Source organism: Emys orbicularis, chromosome 11, assembly GCF_028017835.1.
Source record: "Emys orbicularis isolate rEmyOrb1 chromosome 11, rEmyOrb1.hap1, whole genome shotgun sequence".
Taxonomy (NCBI): Eukaryota; Metazoa; Chordata; order Testudines; family Emydidae; genus Emys; species Emys orbicularis.
The window spans coordinates 8,162,251-8,177,607 of record NC_088693.1 but is presented as its reverse complement, the minus strand read 5'-3'; the positions used below and the strand labels follow the sequence as shown (position 1 = coordinate 8,177,607).

Below are 15,357 nucleotides of genomic sequence, written 5' to 3'. Positions count from 1 at the left end.
TCCATCTACAGAATAAAGCTCTATCTCCTTTTCCATTTTAATGCAGCCAGAGCAAGCGACCTACGTCACATACTTTCACCCTTTGGAGGCACTTAATACTGTAAATCCTCCCTGCCACAAACACTACTAAAACAGAGCATGCTCTCTGTATTGCTCCCTACTTCCTTTAGGGAGCCAGTTTTGAGTTCACTCTTGGACTTCAGGTGCACACACGGCAGGACTCGGGCAGGTAATTCTGTAGTTAGCAAAATAGATAATATGGCCCTACTCACCATCCTAGAACAGGAAGAACTGCAGCTAACTACTAATAAACAGAGAAATTCAGGTAGTAAAATTAGTTCTATTAATGACCAAAACAGGACATCTTGCTAGTTTTAAAAAAATACCAAAACAAAACAGAAAAACATTGCTTCATGAGTCAGATAAGTGTTTACTTTGACACTTGTAAATGCTACTAAACAAGCCTTTTAAAAAGCCTATGCCTATAAAAGAACAGGAAGTTAGTTATTTGCCATTGTTAGCATTTTTGTAAAAGGTATCTAGTGACAATAGATCATCAACTTGTGGATCATATTCCTATTATGAATATGGGTCAAATTTCTGCATAGCTTGAAGGTCTTAACTATTGCACTGCCTCATCATTAGAGGAGTACATCTGCCTCAGTTACCCAATGGACAGTAACTTCCCTGCCTCTATTCCTTAAAAACAATTAAACAAAATAATTACACAGAACTCTGAGGCCAAAGTGGTTGGGGGAATAGGTATCTATGTTAAGCTGTTTTCCCAGAATAACAATGATCATTCCTTATCTCAAAAAAACCCAAACAACAATAAAAGAAAGAGCATGGTCTACAAGACCCAGGATATGCGAGCTGCCGGGGTGGGGGGGAAGACACGGGACCCCCAGTGCTGTCAGCTGCCACGGGCGGCAGGGACCCGAGCTCCGAGCCGCTGGGGCTGCGGCAGGGGTCCCAGAGCTGTCACCCACCACAGTGGTGGGTCCTGGACTCCTCCCCACCCCCCACACACACCCCAGAAGCAGGGCTCAGACTTTCTTCCCCTCTGCTTGGGCTTCAATCTTTCCCGTCAAACCTCCTGCCCTTATTTTTAGTAAAAGTCACAGAAATGTCACAGGGTTCCATGAATTTTTGTTTATTGCCTGCGTCTGTGACTTTTACTAAAAATAACAGTGAAAAAATCTTAAACCTTAATTATGATGGTCTCTTCTGGCCTTAAAGTCGATGAGTCTCAGGGCCTCCTCTGGGCCTGTATCATTTTGGATGGCTCATACAGAATATATTTTCCATTTTGAGAAGTTAATCTTGAGGGAATACTATCAGTAGTGCTCAGCAGTCAAAATTCAAGGCATCAGGTGCAACATCTGACTTTTATTCTGAGATATTATGTCAGGGCAGGTTGGGAGGTGCACAAGGGGCTATCTGGCTATCTGCAACAAGTCTGACAGCCAAAACTGCCTCAGCTTGAAGAGAAAGGAGAAGCTCTGGACACTGGAGGTGTCCATGCATGGTGCCAACTCAGGCCATGCAGCTGTAAGGAGGAGCTAGAGAGGCAATCAGTCCACCCTGCCACTTATACTCCCCATGCGGAGCATGAGGAGAACAGGGGTGCAGGTGTAGACCAACGAACGGTGCTTGCAAGAATTCTCTGGTCTCAAAGGGAGTGCATGTGTACCCACAGTGGAATATACACAGGGGCCAGCGCTCGAAGAATTCAGCAATCCTAACAAGATTCTGGAATGCTTTTAAGTCATCTGGTACCAGTACTGCTTCATCAGGCAATGAAGATGAGGACCTGTAGAGGTGATATAGGTTGCTATTGTTTCTGTCCCCTTCTTCTTGATCTTCTGGCGTAGGTAGTCTGGCCAGAGACAAGTGATGAGGGAAGTGACCTCTTCGGTGAGTATGGTGTACTGCAGTATCTTCAATAGGGCTGTGGTGCCATAATGTAATATGGCTGACTTGTATATTTTTGGCCAGGCCAGTGTCTTTTCTGATGAGCTCACAGTGTCTGAGCCCTGCAGGGAAAGCTAGTATATCTTTCTGTGGTGTTCATCACTGACCTCAGAGGAGAGGGTTCTCTGCTGAAGAATGAGAGAACATATGCTCCAAGGAGAGAGGAGGAATAGATCTTCTCTAGGGGCAGCTCAGCTGCATATGATGTTCTCTGTAATGGAATCTGTACTAGTAGGTGCTTTGACATCAATGACTATCCCAGTTCTCCTAGGGGCACATCAAAACCAAGAGTGTGTCACTTGAGCTGGGGTCAGTGTTGGAGAAGTTTGTATCTGTGTCATAAGCTGCTCCATATCCTTACCAGTCCATGACACCATGAAAGAGTGATGGTTTTATTTCCAGACACTTTATATTATCTGTCCTTATAGGTGGACTCTGAGCTCTGTCTGGAATCTCTGTCTCTGTGCTCAAAGCACCCCCTCCTCGTGCAGACTTCAATGCCCCTCCCTGCATAGCCCCTCCCATGGCTATATAAGGGCTGCACCGTCCCAACCTCCTTCTCACCACCTGCGGCTAGAGTTGGAGCTCTTAGCATGATCGTTCCTTACACTTGTCTTCATAGCTCTTTGTGACTTTCTTTGTATATAATTATAGTTAGTATCGTTAGTTAGCAGTTAGGTAGTTTCTTCCAGTGGGATGCCCTTGTGACTGGTTCGATCACAGAGACCCCCTCGGAACTGTCACCTGACGTGCTGGAATTACCTCTGAGCCCGTTTTCCCTGCCAGCTTCGGACTCTAGAACCCTGCCTTGTTGAGCCACACACGCTAGCCTGCTGCAACACAGACCTAGGTCTGGTCCACGCCTACAAAGCTGCAGACTTTAACCAAAAACTGCTCAGCAGGTCACCTATCTCCAGCACCCAGACACCCAGTTCCCAATGGGATCCAAACCCCAAATAAATCCGTTTTACTCTGTATAAAGCTTATACAGGGTAAATTCATAAATTGTCCACCCTCTATAACACTGATAGAGAGATTTGCACAGCTGTTTGCTCCCCCAGGTATTAATCACTTACTCTGGGTTTACTAATAAACAAAAAAGTGATTTTATTAAGTATAAAAAAAGTAGGATTTAAGTGGTTTCAAGTATACCTCTACCCCGATATAACGCTGTCCTCGGGAGCCAAAAAATCTTACCGTGTTATAGGTGAAACCGCGTTATATCGAACTTGCTTTGATCCGCCGGAGTGCGCAGCCCCGCCCCGCCCCCCCGGAGCACTGCTTTACCACGTTATATCCGAATTCATGTTATATCAGATCGTGTTATATCAGGGTAGAGGTATACAAGTAAATCTCACCCTCAGAGATGTTCCAATAAGCTTCCAATAACCTAGTCTGGGCCCAATCCTTTTCCCTGGTACCATGCTTGTTAGTTCCAGCAGACATCTTAGGTGGAAAGCAGGGGTGTTCTCATGACTGTAGCCCCCTTTGTTCTGTTCCACCCCCTTTTATAGCTTTTGCATAAGGCAGGAATCTTTTGTCTTTCTGGGTCCCCACCACTCCTTCTAAATGGAAAGGTACCAGATTTTAGATGGATTCCAGTATCCTGTGACATGGTCACATGTCCTTTGAGACCCCAGTCTTCATTCTTCCAGGGCTGGCCCGCCCACACCCAGGAAGGTTTGCAAGTAAACAGAGCCATTTACAACCAATTTTCCTAGTCAATGGGCCCTAAACCATTCTAAAGATTCTAAACCACCATTAATGGCCCACACTTTGCACACTCAGAGTAATAATTTATATTCCTAGCTTCAGATTGTAAGAATGTATCATTCTTGTAAATAGGATGAACACACTCAGTAGATTATAAACTTTGTAATGATATTCCAGTTACATTATATTCACACTCATAAGCATATTTCCATAAAACATTATGGAGTGCAACGTCACAGCTCTCATCGGAGTTTAATCATTGCCCTTCTTCTAGGGCAGCTCTCTCCCACACTACATGCTTACTGTGTCTCAGGGAAAGGCACATAAAAAAAGGTGCTCTAGTTGTAAGTCCTTTAAAAAGAGGACACAGATGGCTAGATACTTAAGATAAAAGCAGCACCTTCTCAAGCAGGCAATGAGACCTGCCTCAGCATTGGGGACTGCTGTGGACTGTCAGGCCCCGCAAAGTGTGCCTGAGCCGGTACAGACAGATACTTCTCGAATGAGCTCAGATTACTCGCCCAGAAGGAAGACAGACCGCTTCCCTTCGTCAGGCTCCCTGAGAAAAAGAACCTACAAAACAGACTGAAGCCGCTCCAGAAGTCAGAGAGATCCGTCTTCTCTGTCTACGAGAAGTGCCAGCTAGCACCAGTAGTCTCCTCGTATGTGGGATAGAATGGGGCCATCAGCACGCTCTCTGGTACCGAGGTGGGATCAGGGGGAATCTATACCATTGACTCCAGTACATTTGACAGTGGCACTGTCAGTTTCCACTCTGACTGCATATCAGGAAGCAGCAGATTTGCTGTGCTTGCCTGTCCCTGACTGGGTGCTTATTCTGGACCATCTGACTACAGTGACATCATCCTCAGCAAACCCCGGATTGGTGGCACACTTATTCCAATACTGTCATCTGCACTGCAGTTTATCCACCGTGAAGGGTTGTTGTAGAGTTATCGCTCAGCATCGAGGGCATCTACTTGGACGGAATCTTAAGTACCGGTGCTGACTATGATAAAGTCTGCATCTGCTGGCCCATGAACACCTTTGTTTTCAGTAACGATGCCTCTTCTTTCGGGGCCCAGTATGAGTTTGAGGCTGGTATCAATATTCAAGGAACCACTGATTGTTCCTTAGGTACTGATTGCACCGTGGATTGGGCCATGGATGACACTGGATGCTTGGTGGCCCCATTAGGATTGGCCCCACTGCCACCATTAAGCTATTTGGAGAGATCCTCACAGTCAAGCTCAGAGGCATCTCCCTCCCCTTCCCCATTTCACAGGTTATTGAGACACAGCAGGAATCATAGTGGGTACTAGGATTGGTAACTTTCCAACAGTAGAGACTAGGGACCCTGGACTACTTATTATTGGCTGCCAATTCCCCATCCTTATCCACAATGGCCTCAGTAGAATCCCTGGGAAGTCCCTCATTTGGCAAAGTCCCAGTTCTCTGCTCACTCTAGGACGAGATCACCTGTACCTCCAGTAGACTCCCTGCATGAACCACCAGTCCTGCAGCCACCAGCAGAGGGGGCTCCCTCTGTGTTAGAACAGCTTGAACCTTTAGGGCAGTCAGATGTCATTCCTCAAGGGATTCCATTTGTCCCAACTGCATCTTCCCCCTCGTCACCAGATGACGCAGCAGTACTTCGGTACTCATCTCCAGTACCAGAGGATTTCAGATTGTATCAGGATCTGCTCAGATGCAGGGCATCAGTCTTAAGTATTCAGGCCAAGTTTGTGCAGGAAACATCCATAAATTGGTGGAGATCCTCCAACATTCTGTTCCTGGGAGAGTTGCTCTCACTATAAATGAAGCAATACTATAGCATCTAAATCCCTAGGAAATAAACCTTCATTAACACTCACTGTAAAACGCACTGACAAAAGACACTGCCACTGAAGGGCTTCAAATCTGTTTTCTGTCTTCTAGCTCCAAATTTCCTTGTTGTGACAGCAGCAAATGAGTGAGAGTGAGTCAGGGAAGATATAAATCTAAGCCTAAGGAAAGTGTCCAAAAGGCTAGATTTAATGCAGAGAAAGATCAAATCGACTTCCTCCTTACAATGTGTATTGCAAACCAGCAAGTTGTATTATCGAAATACGATTTTGTGAACTGGGACGCTATGTTTAAATCTGTGGAAAAGTTACCAGAATTCTTCAGGGAGGAATTCAAAGTCTTTGTTATGGAAGGCAGTTTAATGGTGAAGACATCCTTACAGTCAGCCCTGGATATAGCAGATGCTTTCTCCAGACTCATGGGCTCGGTTGTAAGGATGAGAAGAATCTCATGGTTTTGTAACCATGCATAGTTCCTGAGATCCAACAAAGCACAGAGGACTTGCTGTTTGATGGTCGTCGCCTATTCTCAGAGACAACTGATGAGACATTACATTATTTCAAGGACTCCTGGGCTCCACTATGCTCATTGGGGATTTAGACCCAGACTGCAAAGAGACACCATTTTGGGAATCAACAGCAGCAGTATTTTCAGTGACATTTCTGTCAGTCTTCCTACCTTGTGAGGCACAAGATTTCCCCAGAAAGAGGAACAAATCACAGAGGAAGAAACCTTTTATGTCTAATTTTAGTCAAATGGCTCTACTCTTCCTTCTTTGGCTAGACAGTCCGCTTGACTGGTGTTTCAAGAGCAGTACCTCAATTGTCACTGTCCTTTCCACAGCTCAGCTATTTGGGACAGGCTATCTTGCTTCTACAGTGCTTGTGAGACAACTACAGACAGCACTTTGGGACTGAGTTACACATGACATTCCTATCCTTTCCCCACTTACATCCTGCTACCCCAGAACTCTGCAGGGACCCCTCTCACCAGTCACTGCTGTTACAGCAGGCACAACAAACCCTCTGTACTCTGGGGGTCACAGAGGAAGTTCCTCAACAAACACATCAAGTACATAAGAGTCCATATGGTTATACTGGATACTATACTTCCCACTCTGAATCAAAATGACTGGTTTGCTGCTCTCAGTCTCTAAGATGCTTATTTTCATGTGGCAATCTTCCAAAGCCACAGGAAGTTCCTTGTTGTTGGCCAATTCTAACAGTACACAGTTCTTCCCTTTTGGCCTGTCATCAACTCCACACATCTTTACCAAATGCGTGACAGTGGTGGCAGCCTCTCTCACAAGGAGGGTAGTTCATATCTTCCTATACCTGGATGATTGGCTACTGAGGGTATGTATACACTGCAATTTGATAGCCCTGCAGTCCTACCCCGCAAGCCCAAGTCAGCTGAGACAGACCAGCCATGGGTGTTTTATTGAAGTGTAGACATACCCTGAGAGGCTCATCCAGGGAACAGATCTTCAGTCATCTCAGGCTCACGATAAACCTTTTTGATGGACTGGGTCTGATCTTAAAAAGGGGCAAATCAACTTTGAAGTCAACTAAAAAAATCAAGTTCATTGGGACCCTGATAGACTACGAATTCGAGGGCCTGTCTCCCATCCAAACAGTTCCAGACAATTCGGCAACTTTGTCAGGATCTCCATTTGCACTCTTCGACCATGATCTGGGCATGCCTGAAGTTAGTGTGCCATCTGGCCGCATGCATGTATATAGTGCAACATGTGAGATTGTGCCTGCGTCTTCCTTCAGTAGCGGTTGAAATTAGTCTATTGTCTTTATTTCCCAGCCGCTGGACACTCCTGTCCGGGTGCCCCCAGAGATACTGCACTCTTTACAGTGGTGGATAGAATACAATGTGTCAGGGTGTCCCCTCTGCCCGCCCTTCGCCGACCATCACAGTAGTCACCAACGCCTATACAATAGATTGGGGAGCATATCTGAGAACGTTAAAAATTCAGGGTTTGTGGTCAGAAGAGGAAGCTTCCTGTCACATCAACCTGCTGGAACTTTTGAGCAATATACAATGCCTTTTGGGATCACATCTGAGGGACAATGACTCATTTTCATGCACAATACCAATACAATATATTGCATGAAAAAGCAGGGAGGTGGCTGCTCTAATAAAGTTCTGGCACCTCGGCATTGAGGAATATATTGTATCCACAGTGGCTCACTTACCAGACTCTCAGAACACCTAGCTGATCACTTCAGCAGGTCTTTTTTGACAACTCATAAGTGGTCCCTAAAGAATGGTGTGCTGAAGTCGTTTCTGGCAGTGAGGCATCCATTCCATAGACTTGTTTACAACAAAGGACAACAGATAATGTCAGCAATTCTGTTCTGAAGCAGGACTCTATCAAAGGGACTTCTACAAACTGCTAAGAGGCGCCTCCTCCTGGCCACTCTTGGAATTAGTCTTTCAGCCTGACCACCTCATCTCACGGTTCCTCGTCCTGTTGTCCCGCTCTTTGACCCCTCTCTTGCTCCTCAGGAGCTGCCACGCCTTGCCTTGACTTAGTCCTCTGGCCAAGTCACAAGAATCCTCCCCTTCCGGCGTACTATCACAGTCTTCCACACTGTTTCAGGCAGTCCTTAACTCTACTGCCCTGGCTGAGCCACTCTCTCAGTGGCTACAACAAATAGACCCGGACAGCCTTCAAGTTCACTGCCCCGATTGTGCCACTCATTCAGTGGCCGTAGGGGAACCCAGGCCCACCCTTTACTCTGGGTTCCAGTCCAGAAGCCCAATCTTCAGCAGCCAAGGTCTGTACTAGCTCAAACTTTCCTGCCACACTCTGCTCTACTTCTTATCTTGCCTATCCCAGGCTCTCATTCTTCACCCTTCTAGCTAAATCCCTATCTCCCAGTTCTGCTAGACAAACCCTTCCTCTTGGGTCCAAACCCCTTTTTCTACCTTGTCCCATGAAGAGTGACTGCAGCCCTCCTCCTCTCAGCCCCGTTTCTGCTACCAGCCCCCTGGTTTTATTGAAGCCCCTCCTGTTACTGCACAGGTGAGCTTCCCTTAATTAGGGCTCTCCTCTCAGCCTAAATATCCACCAGCTTGCAGCCTACTAGGTTAATTGGCCCATCTGGCCTACATTAACCCTTTCAAGACAAGCATGGGGAGCACATCCCATCACAGTCTCTTATCAATGCCACCCATCTGAATTGGGAAGGGAACCGGATGTATGCCTTCCCCCAATCCCTCTGATCCCTGAGGTTAGCCTCAAGCTCAAACTGGATCATGACAAACTAATTCTGATTGCACCAGCATGGCCGTGGCAATGTTGGTTTTCTGACTACCTCTCTCTTTTGGCTTTACTTACTAAGCCTCACTCTCCTCTTCCTAACCTACTCACTCAACATCAACCTACTCACTCAACCTTTAAAAAGTGGAAGTTAAATCCTAGCGAGGAAAATAGAAAGGAGCATAAACTCTGGCAAATGAAGTGTAAAAATATAATTAGGAAGGCCAAAAAAGAATTTGAAGAAAAAACAGTTACCTTTTCCGTAACTGGTGTTCTTCGAGATGTGTTGCTCATGTCTAGTCCACAATAGATGTGCATGCTCGCCACGTGCACTGGCGCTGGAAGTTTTTCCCCAAACAGTACCCGTGGGGGGGGGGTGGCGCCTGCCTGGCGCAGTATAAGGGGAGCTGCATGCTCCCCCCACCCTCAGTTCCTTCTTGCCAGATAACTCCGACAGAGGGGAAAGAGAGTGGGATGTGGAATAGACATGAGCAACACATCTCGAAGAACACCAGTTACGGAAAAGGTAACTGTTTTTTCTTCTTCGAGTGATTGCTCATGTGTATTCCACAATAGGTGATTCCAAGCTGTATCTGTTGGAGGTGGGTAGGAGTTCACAAGTTCCCAGGACGGAGAACAGCCCTGCCAAACCCAGCATCAACCCTGGTTTGGGAGACGATCACATAGTGCGAGGTGAACGTGTGAACCGACGACCACGTGGCGGCCCTACAAAAGTCCTGGATAGGGACGTGGGCCATGAAGACAGCCGATGAGGCCTGTGCCCAGGTCGAGTGTGCCCTCACAATGGGTGGCGGGGGAACGCCCGCCAGCTCATAACAGGAACGGATGCACGAAGTGATCCAATTGGAAAGCCGCTGAGTGGAAATCAGCTGGCCCCTCGTGCACTCTGCCGAGGAGACAAACATTTGCGAGGACTTTCTGAATGGCTTGTGGCAGAGGACCGGTAGAAAAATGTCCTGACCCATGTGGTAGGCGGAGACCACCTTTGGGAGGAACCCGGGGTGTGGGCAGAGCTGGATCTTGTCCTTATGAAAGACCGTATACAGCAGTTCGGAGGTCAGGGCCTTGAACTCCGAGACTTGCCTGGCCAACGTGAGAGCAACCAAGAAGGCCACCTTCCACGAGAGGTGAGACCAGGAGCACGTGGCCAGTGGTTCAAACGGGGGCCCCGTGAGACGAGCCAAACACCAGGTTTGGGTCCCCCTGTGGAACCTGGGGGTCTAGAATATGGGAAAAGATAGTCTAGACCCTTAAGGAACTGGCTGGTCATAGCATGGGAAAACACTGTGTGCCCTTGCACCGGTGGATGGAAGGCCGATATGTCCACCAAGTGTACCTTGACGGACGAGGGTGCCAGGCCCTGGGTCAGGTGGAGGAGGTAATCAAGGATAAGTTGGATCGGGGCGGTCACCGGGGAGACACCCTGGTCTGCCACCCACCTAGAAAACCGGGACTACTTCGCCAAATAAGCGCAGCGAGTGGAAGGCCATCTACTTTCGAGGAGGACGTGCTGAACTTGCTCTGAGCACGTACTTTCCTCTCCACCTAACCATTGAGCAGCCACACCGTAAAGTGAAGAGTCGCTAGGTTGGGATGGAGGAGGTGGCCGTGGTCCTGTGACAGCAGGTCTGGGAGGAGCGACAACAGCCACGGCGGAGCTACTGCCAGGCCCGTGAGGGTCCCGTAGCAATACTGCCTGGGCCACGCCGGGGCAATCAGGAGGACTCGGGCCTTGTCCGACTTTATCTTCTCCGGGACCCTTCTGATTAGAGGGAACGGGGGGAAGGCGTAGAAAAGCCGGCATGACCAGGACAGTAGAAAGGCATTGGAGATAGCGCCCCTCACCAGGCCCCCCCGGAGCAGAACCGGGGGCATCGCCGGTTCTGCCAAGTCACGAATAGGTCCATCTCGGGAGTTCCCCACCTTCGGAAGAGCCGGTGGGCCACTTCCAGGTGGAGGGACCACTCGTGTTGCGAGGAGACGTCCCTGCACAAGCGATCCGCCCTCTCATTGCAGGTGCCCGGTAAGTGGAAGGCCTTCAGATGGATGTTGTGGGCTATACAGAAGTTCCACAGTCTGAGGGCTTCGAGGCAGAGGAGCAGGCCCCGCCTTGCTTGTTGATATAGAACATCGAGGCCGTGTTGTCCGTGAGGACCCTGACTACCTTGCTCTACTGGTGCGAGCGGAAGGCCATACACGCCAGCCGCACTGCTCTGAGCTTCTTGACGTTTATGTGTAGGGTCAGGTCCTGAACCGACCACAGGCCTTGGGTCTGAAAGCTCCCCACATGGGCCTCCCAACCCAGGTCTGACGCATCGGACACCAGCTCCAGCGATGGGGCCCTGTCCATCCTGTCCATGGCCTAGGAGAAATTCGAGGCCAACCAGAACTGGAGGGGCCTCATAATGAGTCTGGCATGATGGACCAAGTACATGCACGCCGACATATGACCCAAGAGCTGCAGGCAAACCCTGGCTGTTGTCACTGGGAACCTTCCAACTGAGTCAATGAGACCTTTCAGGGTCTTGAACCTGTCTGGCGGGAGGGAGGCCCTGGCTGACACTGCGTCCAGGAGCGCCCCGATAAACTCTATGTGTGGACTTGGTGTTGTTTACCAGTAGGCCCAAGGCGGTGCACGTGGACAGGAGGGGCGCCAAGTGATCCCTCACCTGCGACCAGGAGGTGCCCTTGACAAGCCAATCGTCCAGATAGGGAAATATCTGTAACCCCCACCGTCTGAGGTAGGCCGCTACTACCGACATGCATTTTGTAAACACTCTGGGGGCAGTGGACAGCCCAAATGGCAGAACCGTAAATTGGTAATGATTCTGTCCCACCACAAAACGGAGGAAGTGCCTGTGCCCCTCGAATATGTGGATGTGCAAGTACGCATCCTGTAGATCGAGGGCAGCGTACCAGTTCCCAGGAGCGAGGGAGGGGATGATGGAGGCCAGGGAGACCATGGAACTTGAGCTTCACCATGTGCTGGTTCAGACCCCGTAGATCCAGTATGGGCCTGAGACCCCCTTTGGCCTTCGGGATAAGGAAATAACAGGAGTAAGTACCCCTTGCCCATGAACTCCTCGGGCACCGCTTCTATCGCTCGTAGTCCTAGGAGCCGCCCCACCTCCTGCTCAAGCAGAGCTTCGTGCGAGGGGTCCCGCAGGAGGGACGGGGGCAGAGGGTGGTTGGGCGGGGAGGAGGTAAACTGGAGGGTGTAACCCCAGGAGATGGTGTTGAGGACCCATCGGTCCAAAGTGAGCTGAGACCATTCTGGAAGGAAAGCACAGAACCAGTTGGAGAAGGGAAGCTTTATTGGGGTTGGATCCCTGATGAGGACTGGTGGGTTGCCCCTGAGCGTCCCATCAAAATCGCCTTTTCCCCGCCTGCTTGCCCTTGGAGGATCGAGGCTGGAGGGCAGGCCGAGACTGCTTGTGAGGGCATCTCTTATAGTCCCGTTGCTTCTTATGGGCGGCCTCGTACTTCGGGAGGGCGGCCGGGGTCGGAGTCTGCTGCGGCTTGAACTTAGGTTTTGCCGGAGCCGGAACATAGAGACCCAAGGTCTGGAAGGTTGTGCGAGAGTCCTTCATTCCATGCAGCCTTGTATCTGTTTCCTCTGCGAACAGAGCTTTCCCATCAAATGGGAGATCCTGCATGGAAGATTGCACCTCACTGGAGAGCCCGGAGAGCAGGAGCCATGACGCCCGTCTCATGCACACCGTGGAGGCCACTGAACGTGCAGCCGTGTCCACAGCATCCAAGGCGGCCTGCAGGGAAGCCCGAGCTGCCGTTGCTCCTTCCTCCACCAGCACCCTGAACTCCTCCTTATCATGCTCCTGGAGAGGGACCTCAAATTTAGGCAGGGAGCCCCACAGATTAAATTCATACTGACCCAAGAGGGCCTGATGGTTTGCCACTCGTAACTGGAAGCTCAAAAACAAATAAATTTTTCTTCCGAAAGAGTCCAGTCTCCGAGAGTCTTTGTTCTTTGGGGTCGGGGCAGGCTGACCCTGTCGTTCCCTGTGGTTGACCGACTCAACCATCAGGGAGTTGGGCGCCGGGTGGGTATATAGGTACTCATGCCCTTTAGTGGGTACAAAGTACTTGCGTTCTGCCTTTTTTGATATAGGGGCCAACGAGGCCGGTGTTTGCCACAGGGCATTTGAAATTTTAGCCACCCCTTCATGGAGTGGCAAGGCCACCCTACCCGGTGCCAATGGGGACAACACGCTCAACAAGGAGTCCGAGGGCTCCTCCATCTCCTCTGCCTGGAGGTGGAGACTTGCTGCCCTCTTTAAGAGCTCTTGGTGGGCCCTGAAGTCCTCCTGCGGGAAGGAGGGAGGTGGGGCCACAATCGCCTCCTCCAGACAGGGTGAAGAGGCCGGTGCGGTGCTTTGGGTGTCGGCTGGCACCGGAGGATCCACCACCTGGTCGGACTCCGGGCGTGGTACCGAGGACAAGCGTCCCACCAACTCCTTTCTCAGGGGTCTGGAGAGGGAGGCCGACGGTGCTTCCGAAGCTCCGGCCACCGACAGCTGCGCTGGAAGCCACGGTGCCCACTGATACCACTGGGCCAGCCACGACGCTTGGTGCCACTACACCTGCTGTGGCACCGGCGGGGCCTGGTTGACTGGTCTGGTCCGTCGCAGGAGGACTACGAACGGAGACCGGGCTAGCGTAGGATCCGCTGCTGTCTCTCGACCAGGAGGAGCAGCGGTGCTGGGATCTGCGAAGGTCACGGGACCGCGATCTCGATGGTCACGGGACCGGTACCAATGGTAATAGCTGCTCCGCGAATGGCCTCAACGGGCGGACCCACAACAGCGAGGCGCCGGCAATCAACGCCTGGGGCTGCGGTGCCTTGGCGGAGACTTGGAGCAGGAGCCCAAGCGGGAATGGCGTAGACGACCGTGCTGTGACCTACTGTGGTACCCTGTCCGAGACAGGGACTGATGACGACGTCCACTGCGGTCCTGTCGATGTCTGCTCTCTGAGGAGGACTGGTGCCGCGAGTCCCGGCAGGACAGAACCCAGCCCGAGAGTCTGGTCGGCGTTGAGGGCAATCCATGTGGACTCTGCCCCGAGCGGACGATGATCGGTATCGGGAACATTCCCTTGACCAAGACCGGTACTGAGCCGGGGGCGACTGCGGAGATCCCAGCAGAGGCTTGCCTCTGGAGCGTGGGGCCGACATCGGCGGCGCTCAGGGCACCGGCATGGACAAGACGTCCCGGGCCGCCTGGAGGGCTTCAGGGGTGGACGGCATCCGGACATCCAGAGAGGCCTGTTCCGAAGGGGCCAAGCTACTCCGCTCTAGGTGAGTGGAGCCTAGGTCCCGGTGGGGATCGAGGACTGCCCGACATCGGCCTAGCCTCTGTCCCAGACTTCCCTCGGTGCTGCTGCGAAGAGGGAGTCTTCTTGGCCCTCTTGGTGTGCCCCGTGGACGGGGAGCGGTGCCGACTAGTCGATGGCACGGGTGGATCACCGCGTACCGACACCGCGGTGCCCAGTACCGGCTCAGAGCGGCGTACCGGGGTCGGGGTCAGCGCCGACTCCATCAGAATGGCTCGGAGCCTAATGTCCCTTTCTCTTTTGGTCCGAGGCTTAAACGATTTGCAAATCTTGCACCTCTTGCTGATATGGGTTTCTGCCAAGCAGCGCAAACAGTCTGTGTGGGTCGCTTCTTGGCACAGAACGCCAACAAGAACCGCATGACTTAAATCCCGGGGCTCGGGGCGTGCCCCAGCCTGGGCTCACTGACTAACTAAACTAAACTAACTACAGGTACTAAATGAACGAACAGTTCTGGGGACGAGCTACAGCAAAACTGGAGCAGAGCAGTTCCGACGCACCTTCACTGGTGGCAAGACGGAACTGATGGTGGGGGGAGCACACAGCTCCCCTTATACCGCACCAGGTAGGCGCCACTCCAGGGGTCGCGGGGGGCACTCCCCCCCCCATCGGTACTGCTAGGGGAAAAATTTCCGGCACCGGTGCACGTGGCGAGCATGCACACCTATTGTGGAATACACATGAGCAATCACCCAAAGAAGAACAGCTAGCCAAAGACAAAAATTTTTTTGCTATTACTTTTGGAAAGTACACCATAAGCAGAAAGCCTATTAAACAACCAGTGGGGCCACTGGAGGATCAAGATACTAAAGAAGCACTCAAGGACGATAAGGCCATTACGGAGAAACTAAATGACTTCTTTGCATTGTCCTTCACGGTTGAGGATGTGAGGGAGATTCCCAAAACTGAGCCATTCTTTTTAGGTGACAAATCTGAGGAACAGTCCCAGATTGAGGTGTCATTAGAGGAGGTTTTGGAACAAATTGATAAACTAACCAGTAATAAATCACCAGGACCAGATGTTATTCACCCAAGAGCTCTGAAGGAACTCAAATGTGAAATTGCAGAACCACTAACTGTAGTTTGTAACCTATCATTTAAATCAGCTTCTGTACCAGCTGACTGGAGGATAGCTAATGTGATGCCAATTTTTTTAAAAGGCTCCCGAGGTGATC

The 15,357-nt window shown here is 50.7% G+C and overlaps 1 protein-coding gene across 1 annotated transcript in view; it reads right to left on the bottom strand.

The window, feature by feature from the left end:
* Positions 1–15,357, bottom strand: part of PTPN4 (protein tyrosine phosphatase non-receptor type 4) — a 213,840-nt gene that overhangs the window by 69,727 nt on the left and 128,756 nt on the right. The gene's annotated exons all lie outside the window — the stretch shown is intronic.